This window comes from Salmo salar, chromosome 29, assembly GCF_965601325.2.
Source record: "Salmo salar chromosome 29, fSalSal1, whole genome shotgun sequence".
NCBI classification, from domain to species: domain Eukaryota; kingdom Metazoa; phylum Chordata; class Actinopteri; order Salmoniformes; family Salmonidae; genus Salmo; species Salmo salar.
Genome location: NC_138319.1, coordinates 6,433,596 through 6,449,209, shown reverse-complemented (window position 1 = coordinate 6,449,209; position 15,614 = coordinate 6,433,596). Strand labels below are relative to the sequence as shown.

The 15,614-nt window shown below is 40.3% G+C and overlaps 1 protein-coding gene across 1 annotated transcript in view; it reads left to right on the top strand.

Moving 5' to 3' along the window:
- The first annotated feature begins 336 nt into the window (after window positions 1–336).
- The window catches only part of LOC106590053 (cadherin-12), a 230,390-nt gene continuing 215,112 nt past the window's right edge, over window positions 337–15,614 (top strand). Inside the window, exon 1 of the mRNA XM_014180561.3 lies at window positions 337–756. The gene's annotated coding sequence lies outside the window, so the exon portion shown is untranslated. The remainder of the gene's footprint in view (window positions 757–15,614) is intronic.

The window sequence follows — 15,614 nt, the reverse complement described above, 5'->3', positions numbered from 1 at the left end:
TTCTCTCTCTCCCTGCTCTGTCTCCTTTCTCACCACACTACTACAGTACTCCCCAATTGCGGCAGCATTATCTGTGTACACATGAGCTTGGAAGAGACACAATCCCCAAGTGGCACTACTGTCTCTCTGATTAGAATATCCCCCAGTGACCACAATACACATCACTGACACTCTCTATGCAGAAGGGAGGGCTCTCCAGATACCTATAATCTGCTTGATGAAGATCCCAGTGCTCCGGGGACCTGACAGGGGTCTGCCTCACACCAATCACGGCTGCCCCAGCTCCCAGCGTAAACGCAAGCCCTTCGCCACTGAGCCAGTCAGTGAGCCAGCCAGTGCTCACAAACCCTCACTCATTCTCTCTCCCGCTCGCTCTCACACACTCACACAGCTTGCTCTCTTTCACACTGCTCTGCCACACTTTCTCTCTCCCCTCTCTCTCTCTTGCTCTCTCACTCGTCATTTTAAAACCACAGGGAGACTCCTACATTCTCTCTCCCTGTTTTGTACCTCTAGCGGCACGCACTCCGGCATCAACTCTGGCGTGGGCAATAGGCTTTGCACAGAAAAGGATCATGAAAGAAAGATACCAAAGACAGAGGTAGAGGTAAATGAGAAAAGAGGGAATCATAGAGAGGAGGCAAAAAGGAGAAGAGAGAAGAAGCTTGTCTTGTATTCTACACAGGGAAAATAAGCTTGGAGGATAGTTTGACTGCTTGGATTAAGCTGGCTTTGAAACAGTGTGAATCAATCAAGGTATGTGTGCTGTTTACTTACGTCTGATTTGGAGTGTTTTTTAAATATTGTTTTTTTATGTAGGCTAGGTTGATATTGGGTATATTCCCCCTCCAAGTCAATAATGAACAAACTGAGTTATAGTGCCAGAAACTCATGGTAATTTCTGTCACCCCGCTGCTGCAGCTGCTGCAAATGGCTTTCAAAGCCTCCTTGATGCCAAAGATTTTTTGAAGCTATAAATGTTTGACTTGTGTTTTATTCCCCCTCCAGCCAAGTCAATACATTATTAGATGTTATCCCCACATGTTATTTGGAAGTGCATATGGTGGAAGCAGAAGCAGCGGGTGTCCTTGAAACAGTTTTATCAGAAAGAGTTTGATGGAGACAGGAGGCTTGTGTTGTGCTCTGTTCTGTTCGGAGTGCAGTCATATTGAAGAATGTCTTTCAGGCATGTCTGTATGGTCTTTGGATCAAGGCGAACCTATTGATTCATTCATAGATGACACAGGAGGTGTCAGTGAATGCAGATTGGCAACACATGCAACAAACACCACTCACTGGGGCTGTGTGATGCTTCCGTTTTATAAGTCATAGTGAGTCATTTCGGTTCATTTGCATTTAAAAGGTAATATTGCTTTTCAAGTTGGTGTTGGAACGTGTTCAAACATTGGTTATCAAACTATAGCCTGTCAAATGGTTTGGGCAACGTCAAGGTGCTGATTTCAACACTGACTTGAGGGATACCAAAAAGCAAATGCTAATTTTGGGGGGATTGCATGTGGTTCAGTTTCACAATGCTGTTTAACACTCTTGTAATGAGATGAAAACAAATTGCATCAGTGTATTTTGTAAGATAATTGTTGTTAGAGATTCCCTTTATGGAAAATCTGAGTTCCACTTAAGTTCCAATCGCTTCGATAGTACAAATAACTGTAATAATAACTGCAATATTAACAGTAAACATAAAGGTGTGAGTTTTTAATTTGCACTTTTCAATCAAAACACAACACAGCCTGCTTTGGAATGCTCACATCGCAGGTATGACATGCTATAATGCATATTATAGCCCGTGTTTACATATGTACATTTATAAATCTACTTAATGGATAAAAGTATTTATTGTGGTATCCATGGAGATTAGTACCAACAAACTGAGTGGATATGAAAAAGGAAACACACCAGGGTTGGGCTCAATTCGTATTGAAGGAAGTCAATTCAGGAAGCGATTTGAATTTAAAGTTCACAAATGGTCACATTTGTTAAATAAATACCTTCTACTTTTCAATTTATGGAGAAGTCATTGAAAATAAGTGTCCTTTTTTTGATTATTGAATTGGTATTTTAGTTTAGTTAAATTACTTATTTTAATTCGATTCGAGCCCTGCAACACACACTATCTGATATGCTGCATTTGGAATATGGGACAACAGATGCACCCTGTCCCTGTTCATTCTACAGTAGCAGATACTTACTCAGATGAGCTGTAGAAGGTGAGATGAGGACAACATATTAAAGAGCTACACTGCTACACCACCCATACCGGTAGGGTTTACATGTGGGGAGATACAGTGCGTGCCTTTAGAAAGTATTCATACCCCTTAACTTATTCCACACTTTGTTATGTTGCAACCTGAAAAAAAAAAATAATAATTTATCAACAATCTACACACAATACCCTTTAATGACAAAGTGAAAACATTTTTTGTTTTGTTTTTGCTTTTATGAAATACAGAAATATCTAATTTACATATGTATTCACAGCCCTAAGTCAATACGTGTTAGAATCACCTTTGGCAGCAATTACAGCTGTGAGTCTTTCTGGGTAAGTCTCTAAGAGCTTTGTACACCTGGATTGTACAATATTTGCCCATAGTTTTTTTTCTAAATTCTTCAAGCACTGTCAAATTGGTTGATGATCATTGCTAGACAACCATTTTCAAGTCTTGCCAAATATTTTCAATCAAATTTAAGTCAAAAGTGTAACTCAGCCACTCAGGAACATTCAGTGTCTTTTTTGGTGAGCAACTCCAGTGTAGTTGGGCCTTGTTTTAAGTTATTGTCCTGCTGAAAGGTAAATTCATCTCCCAGTGTCTGGTGGAAAGCAAACTGAACCAGGTTTTCCCAGTGCTTAGCTCCAATCCTTTTATTTTTAACCAAAAAGAAACAACTCTCCAGTCCTTAATGATTACAAGCATACCCATGACATGATGCAGCCCACACTATGCTTAAAAATATGGAGAATGGTAGTCCATAATGTATTGAATTGGATGTGCCACAAACATAACACATTGAATTCAGGACATTTAAAGTTAATTACTTTGTCACATTTTTTTGCAGAATTACTTTAGTGCCTTGTTGCAAACAGGATGCATGTTTTGGAATTGTTTTATTCTTTACAGGCTTCTTTTTTTCACTCTGTCACTTAGGTTAGTATTGTGGAGTAACTAAAATGTTGTTGATCCATCTTCAGTTTTCTCCTATTACAGTCACAGTAACTGTTTTAATGTCACCATTGGCCTCACGGTGAATTCCCTGAACAGTTTCCTTCCTATCCAGCAACTGATAGGAAGGAAGTGTGAAGTGTTCCAAAAACACATGTTTTCACATGTGAAATGTCACATGCAAAGCATTTTTTTAAATGTAACTTTTATTTAACTAGGCAAGTTAAATTCTTATTTAGAAAGACGGCCTACTCCAGCCAAACCCGGACGATGCTGGGCCAAATTGTGCACCGCCCTATGGGACTCCCAATCACAGCTGGATGTCATACAGCCTGGAATCAAACTAGGGACTGTAGTGACACCTCTTGCACTGAGATGCAGTGTCTTAGACCTCTGCGCCCCTCGGGAGCCATTCCAAGAACATGTTTCACATGTGAAATTTCAGATTTCATATTAATGAGTTCACTTAACTGACAGCTCTTTGAAACGCCTATGTCAAGAAACTTGGATGCAGTGTTGCAGTAAAATAATCTCAAGCTAATTTGATGATACACAAAGCAACTCCAAAAATATTGAAATTGCATCAATAGCTAGGTTTCCATTCAACTGGTGACAGATTTGAATGCAAATATTCTAAAATCTGCATAAATAAAATAGATTTTCTTTCACCAGAGGTTTGTTTCCATCAAATTGACTTGTTGCAGATAAAAGTCTGTGCTTGATGAAACACACACAAAAGTAACTTCAACTGTTAAAATAAAAAAAATGTGAGTTAAATGGGTGTCCATTGCATTTTCATCTCAATGATTATGTCACAAAAAAAAAGTATGCTTTACAAAGCTAATGTGCACACTCTGGTATTGGCTTGTGTGATCTAGCCAACAGCTGGTAAATAAAGTGCGGGTATAGCCTACATGATGAGATTATTATGGACAAAAGAGTAAGATCATTTTTAGTTGTCAAACGACAGCCAAGCATCGATCATCATGTCACCAGAATAATAAGACCCTCTATATTTATTGGAAAAGCATCAAGCTCATGACCTTGCACTTTCACCACCCTGTGAAGTTCATCATAATGTATTTAATCTGTAGCCTAATAAACTGTACGCTTTCCAGAGACGTAGTGGGAGGACCACACAACATGTCATCGTGTGACTTCAGGTTTACTTCAACATGATGGTTATCATATTTATATTTGCTCATAAAAGTTTTTACACTGCCATTTCTCACATAATTAATTTTACAGACACAAAAATATCCCACCTTGTCTAGCGTATTTGGTTATGTCGACATTTAGAAAGATTACCGTCAAATTGATGTTTCTATCAGGCCTTTCGTGATTTTTTTATGAGCCTTCCCCCCCTTTTGTTCTATGCTGGCTGAAGACCTAGCTAGCCAGTAACTAGCGAACACCAGACACAGATGAAAGAGGAGAAATGTAAGTATATTTGCCATAGACTAATAGTGTACATTTTTAAATATATGTGACACAATTCAGGAAACTAGGTATATGTTGCAAGTCACAGGAGAGCCGTTTGAACTTACAAAATCTTTTTTTATCAAAATGTGTTTTTTGCAAGAAATGCCTTCTCGAAAATGTGAACTTTCAGGTGCCTTAATAAAAATGTTTATGCCATCTGTACATATGAATAAAGTTGTTAAATTAAGAGCCTAGTTGGTTTAGCCAAAGAAAAAGTCAGATATCTTCCGGCTAACCATGATTGGCTGAGATAATGAGTGGGCTGGACATGCCGAGTGATGAGTTTCATCTTGTGTCTATAAAATGAGCTGCTCATTATGCGTCGATAATCCTATCTACTGCATTTTTTTCTGAAGATATAACGTTAGCCATGGAGAACTGCAAATATGTTGCTACTGCTCTCAATACCACTGCTGCCCTGAATTTATCAGGCGCTATTGACAAAGGTCAGTGGGAAACAGTTGTGATGGATTACTTTCTGGAGGATGATCGTTCAATGCTGACTCTCTCTGACTCTGAAAATTAATCAGACGATGAGGAAATCCCTGATTTAGGTAAAAACATCTTCATTGAAGAAAACACTGTAGAGTCTTCTGATGACGGTGATGGGGAAGAAACAGAGATCAACAGTGTTGTTGTCACAGAAGAAATTGACTGAGCTTTGAAATCAGTGGAACACAACTGGCCAAACAAGCTGTGCAAACTAAACGGAAACAACAAAGGACGTCTTATTTGATGAAAGGGGTTGCAGTCTGCCGTGAATCTTTCATTCATGTATACGGGTAAGAATCTAGCTATAGTTTCAGATATTATACGTTTCTAATTTTGTCAAAGTTGTTGTTTTCATTGCAAGTTAAGGCTTGCCGTAAGTTAGCCAGCTGGAGCTCGTTGGCTGGCTAGCTAACGTTGAACCTAATTTATTTGGTTAACTGTAGCTATGACAATCGGTTTGTATTGTGAGTAACGTTACTCTATGGATTGGGATTATAGTTATTTTTTTAGCTATCTAATGTTAATGTGACACATCTAAACAAAAGACCCCAAGTTAAAGCTTGCTATTAGCTAGCTAACATTAGCTGAGGTTAGATAGCTGGTTCGCTAGCTAACATTCATTTATGTGTATGAATTGTGTGTAACGTTAGTGATGTTTTCTCAGAATGCCATTTCACATTGCTAGTTATAGCCTAATGTTAGCTAGCTAACATCGAACATATTTGGTTAACTCTAGGTATCTATGACAATCGGTTAGTATTGCTAATTAAAGCTTGCTGTTAACTAGCCAGCTGACGTTAGATGGCTGCCTAGCTAGCTAACATTACGTGTGTAGTGATATCTCAGAATGCCATTTCGCATCTATTGAATAATAATGCAAAAATATTTGTATCTGGAATTTGCCTTTCAGCATCAGTAGAACACGCCTGACTCTCCTCCACCAGTCATACCAGGAGAATGGTCTAATGCCTCCTATCAAAAAGAGAGGTGGCCCAAGAAAACAAAGGCAGCAGCGCAGTCATCAACTACATGAACCATTTCTTCATCTACAGAGGTGGGGAAACACGTGTGGACCTGAATTGTGATAACTGCGGTGGCCAAAACAAGAACAAGTTTGTGCTCTGGCCTCATCAAACAGCACTTCAGAAAGACCAGAGTGGACACTTTGTCCGAGGTTGTTGTGAATGACAGCACTGTGACAGGGGTCAACATCCCACAGGTGGTTGGACTGGAGGATGGTATGGTGCTGGTGGAAAGCTATGGCTGGCAACAACACCTGACTCCGTACTTCAGGCCGCTGCCACAGATCAAGCAGTACCAGCACTTCAGGTGAAAATCATTTTCATTGCATTACATGAGGTTAAAAAAGTCCTGTGTGGCTCAGTTGGTAGAGCATGGTGTTTGCAACGCCAGGGTTGTGGGTTCGATTCCCACGGGGGACCAGTACGGGGGAAAAAAACAAAAACATGAAATGTATGAAAATGTATGCACTGTAAGTCGCTCTGGATAAGAGCGTCTGCTAAATGACTAAAATGTAAATGTTATTTTTCTTAGCTAAACTTGGGAGGTGACTTGATTTTGAGCAGGTTGTAATGTCTTCAAAAAATGTTTTGTTATTCCCTGTTTTACAGCTTCGATGCTCTGGAGCCTGGTGTTGTCGCCAAGGAGCGTTCGGACTGTCGGGACCAGGTTTCAGCTGCTGCGCAACGCTGACATCCTTCCTCGCGTAGATGGTCTGCCTGTACAAGCATCACCTGGACTGGACACAGCTAGACAAACGTATCTTTTTGAGATCAGGGAGTTTTGCGACAAAGGAGGCAATGGACATAACATGCCCTGCACCAAAGTCAAGGGCAGGACAGAAACAGGCTCTCCGATATAGATTCCCTTGTTCATGCGTGGTTCGGACGGACCAGTCATCAGCACTATCTGCAGTGTCTCTATTCAAATCCTCTCTCCTAACACACATGCCATATGTTGCTGCTACAATTTTTTTTATCCCCCTGCTCAGCCACTTTACCCCTGATTGTATGCATATAACTACCTCGTCTATCACTGATATCATTATTGATATTGTTCTTGTACATACTGTATATTTTATTTTGACACTATCTATTTCTGATATTTCTACTATGCAAGTAATCATTTGGCTGTACCATTTACACTTTCTGTAGAGACCCATCCACTTAGCAAGACTTAGCAAAATATTGATATATAAAATTAATAATATGTGTGGTTGTAACATGATTTTGTGACATACCACAACAATCATGTGACCACCACATAATATATATATAGTGCATCCACATAAATATACGGCGCATGCATCGGTTTATGTTCTGTACATGTGCACCTCACTTAGGTTTCAATTCAGGTTGCATGGCCTTAACTTATGTATGGAATACTATGTGTGTGTGTAACAGTATGCTAATGTACGGTGTGAAGGCATTTGGGCAGTGGTCAAAAGTACTTCGGTAGTACTTTAAAGTATTTTTACTTAAAAATGTTTTGGGTATCTGTACATTACTTTACGATTTCTTTTTTTGACAACTTTTACTTCACTACATTCCGATAGAAAGTAATGTACTTTTTACTCCATACATTTTCCTTGACACCAAAAATTGTCCAATTCACATAAGAGAACATCCCTACTGCATCTGATCTGGCAGACTCACTGAACACAAATGCTTTGTTTGTCAATTATGTCTGAGTTTTGGAGTGTGCCCCTGGCTATCCCTCAATAAAAAAATATAAGGTTTAATATAAGGAATTTGAAATTATTTATATTTTTACTCAAGAATGACAATTTAGTACTTTTTCCACCACTGGATGTGGCTGGAGGTTATAGCATTTCTTTCACATGACCCATCAATTTAGACAAGTGTGTCTGGGTAAGCGTCAACTAATATTCATAAAATCTTTTTTATCTTGACAGTATCTGTTTACATGGACTTTTTCCTTATTGTAGGCTACTACCACTTTTAGTCTTAATCTTCACTACACTGCTCACTGTTTAGCCCATGACCTCATGTGAATCCTTAAAGAGAAGGGTGGGGCTGGCTTAAGAGGGCGTGAGCAATGCTAAGTGGGTGTAGACAAAGGAGAGCTCTCAAGTAGGTACCAAATTATTCAAAGGCCCTTTTTTCAAAAGTTAGTTTACAAGTGTATCAACTTCCAAAACAGAATTACTTTTCCATTGTTCCTCAAAAATGCTTGTATGATATACCATTTTGTAGCTATTGAGTCTCTACTTTTATCCAATGTAAAAAAAAAAAAAACATTTTCAAATTTTGCTACATAAGACCGAATCCAGGTGGTGAGTCACATATTTGCTGACACCCTACAGTCCAAATGTGTCACCAATCTATATAGCTATATAATCCACACCCCTCTACAAACAAGCCTTCTCCGTTGGATACAATGTGGTAGTTATTTAAATTAGGTAAGAGAATATCCAGCAAAACGTTCCCATTAAGTTACTGGAATTTGCACAAAAACCTCTTTAAAGTGCAGCAGATTTGAAACACATACTCTTACAACCTTTACAGAACAAAGAGTGCCGCTACTCAGCACAACCATGAAATGCTTAAACTGCTACAACACGTCCACTGATGGTTGGCATAAATACATATATATTTGACCACGGCCCCAAACATGCTAATGCACCTCACCAGTACATTGCCCCTACCTAAATCAAATCACATTTTATTGTTCACATGCAGTTGTTGTTGCGGGTGTAGTGAAGTGCTTGTGCTCCCAGCTCCATCAGTGCAGTAGTATCTTAACAATACACAAAAATCCCAAAGTAAATAAATGAAATTAAGAAATATACATTACAAATATTAGATGGAGCAATGACGGAGTGGAATAGAATACAGTATATAAACACAAATAAAACTAAATGCATGCTCTTCAACCGATCGCTGCCTGCACCTGCCCGCCTGTCCAGCATCACTTCTCTGGACGGTTCTAACTTAGAATTTGTGGACAACTACAAATACCTAGGTGTCTGGTTAGACTGTAAACTCTCCTTCCAGACTCACATCAATCATCTCCAATCCAAAGTGAAATCTAGAATTGGCTTCCTATTTCGCAACAAAGCATCCTTCACTCATGCTGCCAAACATACCCTCGTAAAACTGACCATCCTACCAATCCTCGACTTCGGCGATGTCATTTACAAAATAGCTTCCAATACCCTACTCAACAAGCTGGATGCAGTCTATCACAGTGCCATCCGTTTTGTCACCAAAGCCCCATATACTACCCACCACTGCGACCTGTACGCTCTCGTTGGCTGGCCTTCGCTTCATAATCGTCGCCAAACACATTGGCTCCAGGTCATCTACAAGACTCTGCTAGGTAAAGTCCCCCCTTATCTCCGCTCACTGGTCACCATAGCAGCACCCACCTGTAGCACGCGCTCCAGCAGGTATATCTCTCTGGTCACCCCTAAAGCCAACTCCTCCTTTGGTCGTCTCTCCTTCCAGTTCTCTGCTGCCAATGACTGGAACGAACTACAAAAATCTCTGAAACTGGAAACACTTATCTCCCTCACTAGCTTTAAGCACCAGCTGTCAGAGCAGCTCACAGATCACTGCACCTGTACATAGCCCATCTATAATTTAGCCCAAACTACTACCTCTTCCCCTACTGTATTTATTTATTTTATTTATTTTGCTCCTTTGCACCATATTATTTATATTTTATCTTTGAACTTTCTTCAAACTACAAATCTACCATTCCAGTGTTTTTCTTGCTATACTTTATTTACTTTGCCACCATGGCATTTTTTTGCCTTTACCTCCCTTATCTCACATCATTTGCTCACATTGTATATAGTCTTATTTTTTTTTTATTTTTTTTATTCTACTGCATCATTGATTGTATGTTGTTTTACTCCATGTGTAACTCTGTGTTTTTGTATGTTGTCGAACTGCTTTGCTTTATCTTGGCCAGGTCGCAATTGTAAATGAGAACTTGTTCTCAACTTGCCTACCTGGTTAAATAAAGGTGAAATAAAAAAAAATATATATATATATTATATATATATATATATATATATATATATATATATATATATATATATATATATATATATATATATATGAGATGAGTAAAGCAGTATGTAAACATTATTAAAGTGACTAGTGATTCCAAGTCTATAGGGCAGCAGCTTCAAAGGTGTAGGGTAACATAACCGGGCGGAAGCCGGCTAGTGATGGCTATTTAACAGTCTGATGGCCTTGAGATCGAAGCTATTTTTCAGTCTCTTGGTCCCAGCTTTGAAGCACCTGTACTGACCTCGACTTCTGGATGATAGCGGGGTGAACAGGCCGTGGCTCGGGTGGTTGATGTCCTTGATGATCCTTTTGGCCTTCCTGTGACATCGGGTGCTGTAGGTGTCCTGGTGGGCAGGTAGATTGCCCCTGGTGATGCGTTGGGCAGACCACAGCACCCTCTGGAGAGCCCTGCGGTTGCGGGCGGTGCAGTTGCAGTTGCAGTACCAGGCGGAATACAGCCCGACAGGATTCTTTCAATTGTGCATCTGTTAAAGTTTGTGAGGTTTTCAGGGACCAAACCAAATTTATCAGCCTCCTGAGGTCAAAGAGGCGCTGTTGCACCTTCTTCACCACACTGTGTGGGTGGATCATTTCAGATCGTCAGTGGCACCCCTCTCCCAGGGCCCTCACCTCCCTTCCTGTAGCTGTCTCGTGATTGTTGGTAATCAGACCTACTACTGTTGTGTCGTCTGCAAACTAGATATTTGAGTTGGAGGCATTGGTGGCCACACCGTCATGGGTGAACAAGGAGTACAGGAGGGGGCTGAGCACAGACCCTTGTGGGGCCTCTGTGTTGAGGATCAGCGAAGTGGAGGTGTTGTTTCCTACCTTCACCTCCTGGGGGTGGCCGTCAGGATGTCCAGGACCCAGTTGCACAGGGCGGGGTTCAGACCCAGGGCCCCGAGCTTAATGATGAGCTTGTAGGGTACTATGGTGTTGAATGTTGAGGTATAGTCAATGAACAGCATTCTTACACAGGTATTCCTCTTGTCCAGATGGGATAGGGCAGTGTGCAGTGCGATGGGGATTACATCTTCTGTGGATCTATTGGGGCGGTAAGCAAATTGAAGTGGGTCTAGGGTGTCAGGTAAGGTAGAGGTGATATGATCCTTAACTAACCTCTCAAAGCACCTCATGATTACAGAAGTGAGTGCTACGGTGCAATAGTCATTTAGTTAATTTCCCTTTGCTTTCTTGGATGCAGGAACAATGGTGGTCATCTTGAAGCACGTGGGGACAGCAGACTGGGAAAGGGAGAGATTGAATATGTCCGTAAACACACCAGCCAGCTGGTCTGCGCATGCTCTGAGGACGCGGCTCGGCATGCCGTCTAGGCCGGCAGCCGTGCGAGGTTTAACATGCGTAAATGTCTTACTCACGTCGTCCACGGAGAAGGAGAACCCACAGTCCTGGTTTGGGTAGGTTTTAATAGTCACAGTGGGTACAATATATCCTGTACACTTTCTGATGAACTCAGTCACTGTATCCGTGTATTTGTCCAGGTTATTCTCAGAGGTTACCTGGAATCTATCCCAGTCCGCGTGATCAAAACAATCTTGAAGCATGGTTTCCAATTGGTCAGACCAGCGTTGAATAGACCTTAGTACGGGTACTTCCTGTTTGAGTTTCTGCCTATAGGAAGGGAGGAGCAATATGGAGTCGTGATCAGATTTGCCGAAGGGAGGTCGGGGGAGGGCCTTGTAGGCATTTCGAAAAGTTGAGTAGCAGTGGTCCAATGTTTTTCCAGAGTGAGTACTACAGTCAATGTGTTGGTAGAACTTCAGTAGCATTTACGAAGTTCGGCATTTGATTGTGAGGTATTCCAGGTAGAGTGAACGTTAGGACTTGAGCTTCTGTATGTTATCACAATAACACCATGAGTAGTTAATGTTTGCACTGAGAACCCAACTGGCTGTATGGACAGGGACAGTATATCTCGAGGGAGCCATGTTTCTGTGAAACTGAGTATGTTAAAATCCTTAACCTCTATGGGCTAGGTGGGACGCAAGCGTCCCACCCGTGGTGCACTCCATCAACAGCAGGTGCATTTCAAGAGCGGCAAATTTGAATCCAAATAAATGTCAAAATTCAAATTTTTCAAACATACAACTATTTTACACCCTTTGAAAGATAAACATCTCCTTAATCTAACCACGTTTTACGATTTCAAAAAGGTTTTACGGCGAAAGCATAAATTTAGAGTATGTTAGGACAGTACATTTACAAGAGTTGTGTGTAATGTTGTGCCAATTCAAAGACAGGCGTCACCAAAACCATAAAATCAGCTAAAATTATGCACTAACCTTTTACAATCTCCAACAGATGACACTCCTAGGACATTGTGTTAGACAATGCATGCATTTTTAGTTCTATCAAGTTCATATTTATATCCAAAAACAGCGTTTTACTGTGGCGTTGATGTTCAGGAAATCGTTTCCCTCCAATAACCGGCATTCAAGTCAGCACCACAAATTAAATAATTAAAATTAGAAAACATTGGTAAAATATTATATTGTCATTTAAAGAATTATAGATTTACATCTCTTGAACGCAATCAACTTGCCAGATTTAAAAATAACCTTACTGGGAAATCACACTTTGCAATAATCTGAGCACTGCGCCCAGAAAAATACGCGTTGCGATACAGACTAGCCGCCATGTTGGAATGTTGAAAATACTATGTAAATAATCCATTACCTTTGATTCTCTTGATCAGATGTCACTTCCAGGTATCACAGGTCCATAACGAATGTAGTTTTGTTCAAAAAAGCTCATCATTTATGTCCAAAAATCTCCGTCTTGTTAGCACATGATCTAAGCCGGACTTCACTTCATGAACGAGGGGAAAAAATATATTTACGTTCGTTCAAACATGTCAAACGTTATATAGCATAAATCATTAGGGCCTTTTTTAACCAGAACATGAATAATATTCAAGGTGGACGAATGCATTCTCTTTTATAACGTATTGGAACGAGGGTACCCAACATGAACTCGCGCGCCAGGTGTCTAATGGGCCATCATCGTTCCATGGCTCTTGTTCGGTCAGATCTCCCTCCAGAAGACTCAAAACACTTTGTAAAGGCTGGTGACATCTAGCGGAAGCAATAGGAAGTGCCAAAATATTCCTCAGCCCCTGTGTTTTTCAATGGCATAGGTTTAAAGGTAATACAACACATCAGGTATCCACTTCCTGTCAGAAAATGTCTCAGGGTTTTGCCTGCCAAATGAGTTCTGTTATACTCACAGACACCATTCAAACAGTTTTAGAAACTTTAGGGTGTTTTCTATCCATATATAATAAGTATATGCATATTCTAGTTACTGGGTAGGATTAGTAACCAGATTAAATCGGGTACATTTTTTTATCCAGCCGTGCAAATACTGCCCCCTAGCCCTAACAGGTTAATGTCTCTCTGGAAGGAGATCCTCGCCCTGAGCTTGTCTACTTTATTATCCAGATACTGAACATTAGCGAGTAATATGCTTTGAAAGTGCTGGATGGTGTGCACGTCTCTTGAGTCGGACCAGAAGTCCACTCCGAATACCTCTTCTCCGGTGGCAGTGTTTTGGAGCAGTCTCTGGAATAAGTTATATTGCCCTGGGTGTACGAACAAAGGATCTGATTTGGGAAAGTTGTATTCCTGGTGAGTTACTCTCTGATATCCAAAAGTTATTTCTGGCTTTATGTAATAACACAAAACAATGTCTTGGCCAATAATGTAAGAAATAACACACAAAAAAACAAAATAGTGCAGTTGGTTAGGAGCTACAAACAGAGCTGCTATATCTGTCGGCTCTATCTCACAAAGTGCAGTGATGATCATACCTTATATATTATATACAGTACCACAGAATGTGTCATAATACCCATAAAACCTCGTGGTCAAAAAGGGAAATGGTTCCAATAATTTTTCCACAATTAATTTTCCCATAGGGAAGGGCTGTGTTCCATGTAGGTTTACCCTGGCGTGAATCTTTCTAGGACAAGGTGACTTTTAGCAATATATTCACCTGTATTTACCCCCCCCCAAAAACGAAATTCTAATTAGCTGCTAAAGTGGCTATAATAAAGAACTACAAATGCCATGATGATCTGGATGAGACTGCCGAATCAAGGCAAAGGTAAGAATCTCTGGATTAACTATCTAATGTTAGCTTAATGTAGTAATGATTAAATTAGCTACATTTCTTTAAATTGTGAATTCTATGAACTGTCTTGTGCAAATTTTTAATTGACACAATACCTGTTAGCCAAGGTGTCAGCTAGAGATGGGAGTTGTAGTCTTGCATGTCTACTTTGTTGCATTAGCATTAGCATTTTCGAATCTGAGAGTAAATAGTGCCAAAAATATTGATTCAAGTACCCATTTCCGAGAGAGATTTACATGGTATCAAAACATCACGCCAGGGTAAGCTAACACAAAACAGAGCCCTTATTTTAAGTATTTCAAAAATCCTTTATTGGAAAAATGAATGGTGAAAAAGCGATTGGAAGCATTTCCCTGTTTGAGCGCTAGGTTTTATGTGTATTATGACACCTCCACTGTGGGGCTCTATTCAAAATATCGGGTAGAAACATTTCCCATTATACCTACAAGGTACCAAACTGTACCATGTGAGTTCATATGTATACCTGTGAAGTGTACCTTGGACTTTTTTGCACCCAAGGGAACATCACTGTACCCTAACCATACACTTCTTTTTTGAGTTTGTAAAAACATATTCCAAGCAGTAAGAATGAACCTGGTGGCACTGCAGAAACATCGAAACATATATACTCTATCAAGTGTCCCTGAGCACTGCTAATTTAACATTGATGTTATGTTGGTGGTGTTAATTGAACAATTTACTTGATTGTGGGCAGTTTTAAGCTTTTAGCAAAGTGCAGAAATATATACTGCTCAAAAAAATAAAGGGAACACTGAAACAACACATCCTAGATCAGAATGAAAGAAATAATCTTATTAAATACTTTTTTCTTTACATAGTTGAATGTGCTGACAACAAAATCACACAAAAAATAATCAATGGAAATCCAATTTATAAACCCATGGAGGTCTGGATTTGGAGTCACACTCAAAATTAAAGTGGAAAACCACACTACAGGCTGATCCAACTTTGATGTAATGTCCTTAAAACAAGTCAAAATGAGGCTCAGTAGTGTGTGTGGCCTCCACGTGCCTGTATGACCTCCCTACAACGCCTGGGCATGCTCCTGATGAGGTGACGGATGGTCTCTTGAATGATCTCCTCCCAGACCTGGACTAAAGCATCTGCCAACTCCTGGACAGTCTGTGGTGCAACGTGGCGTTGGTGGATGGAGCGAGACATGATGTCCCACATGTGCTCAATTGGATTCAGGTCTGGGGAACCGGCGGGCCAGTCCATGCCTTCC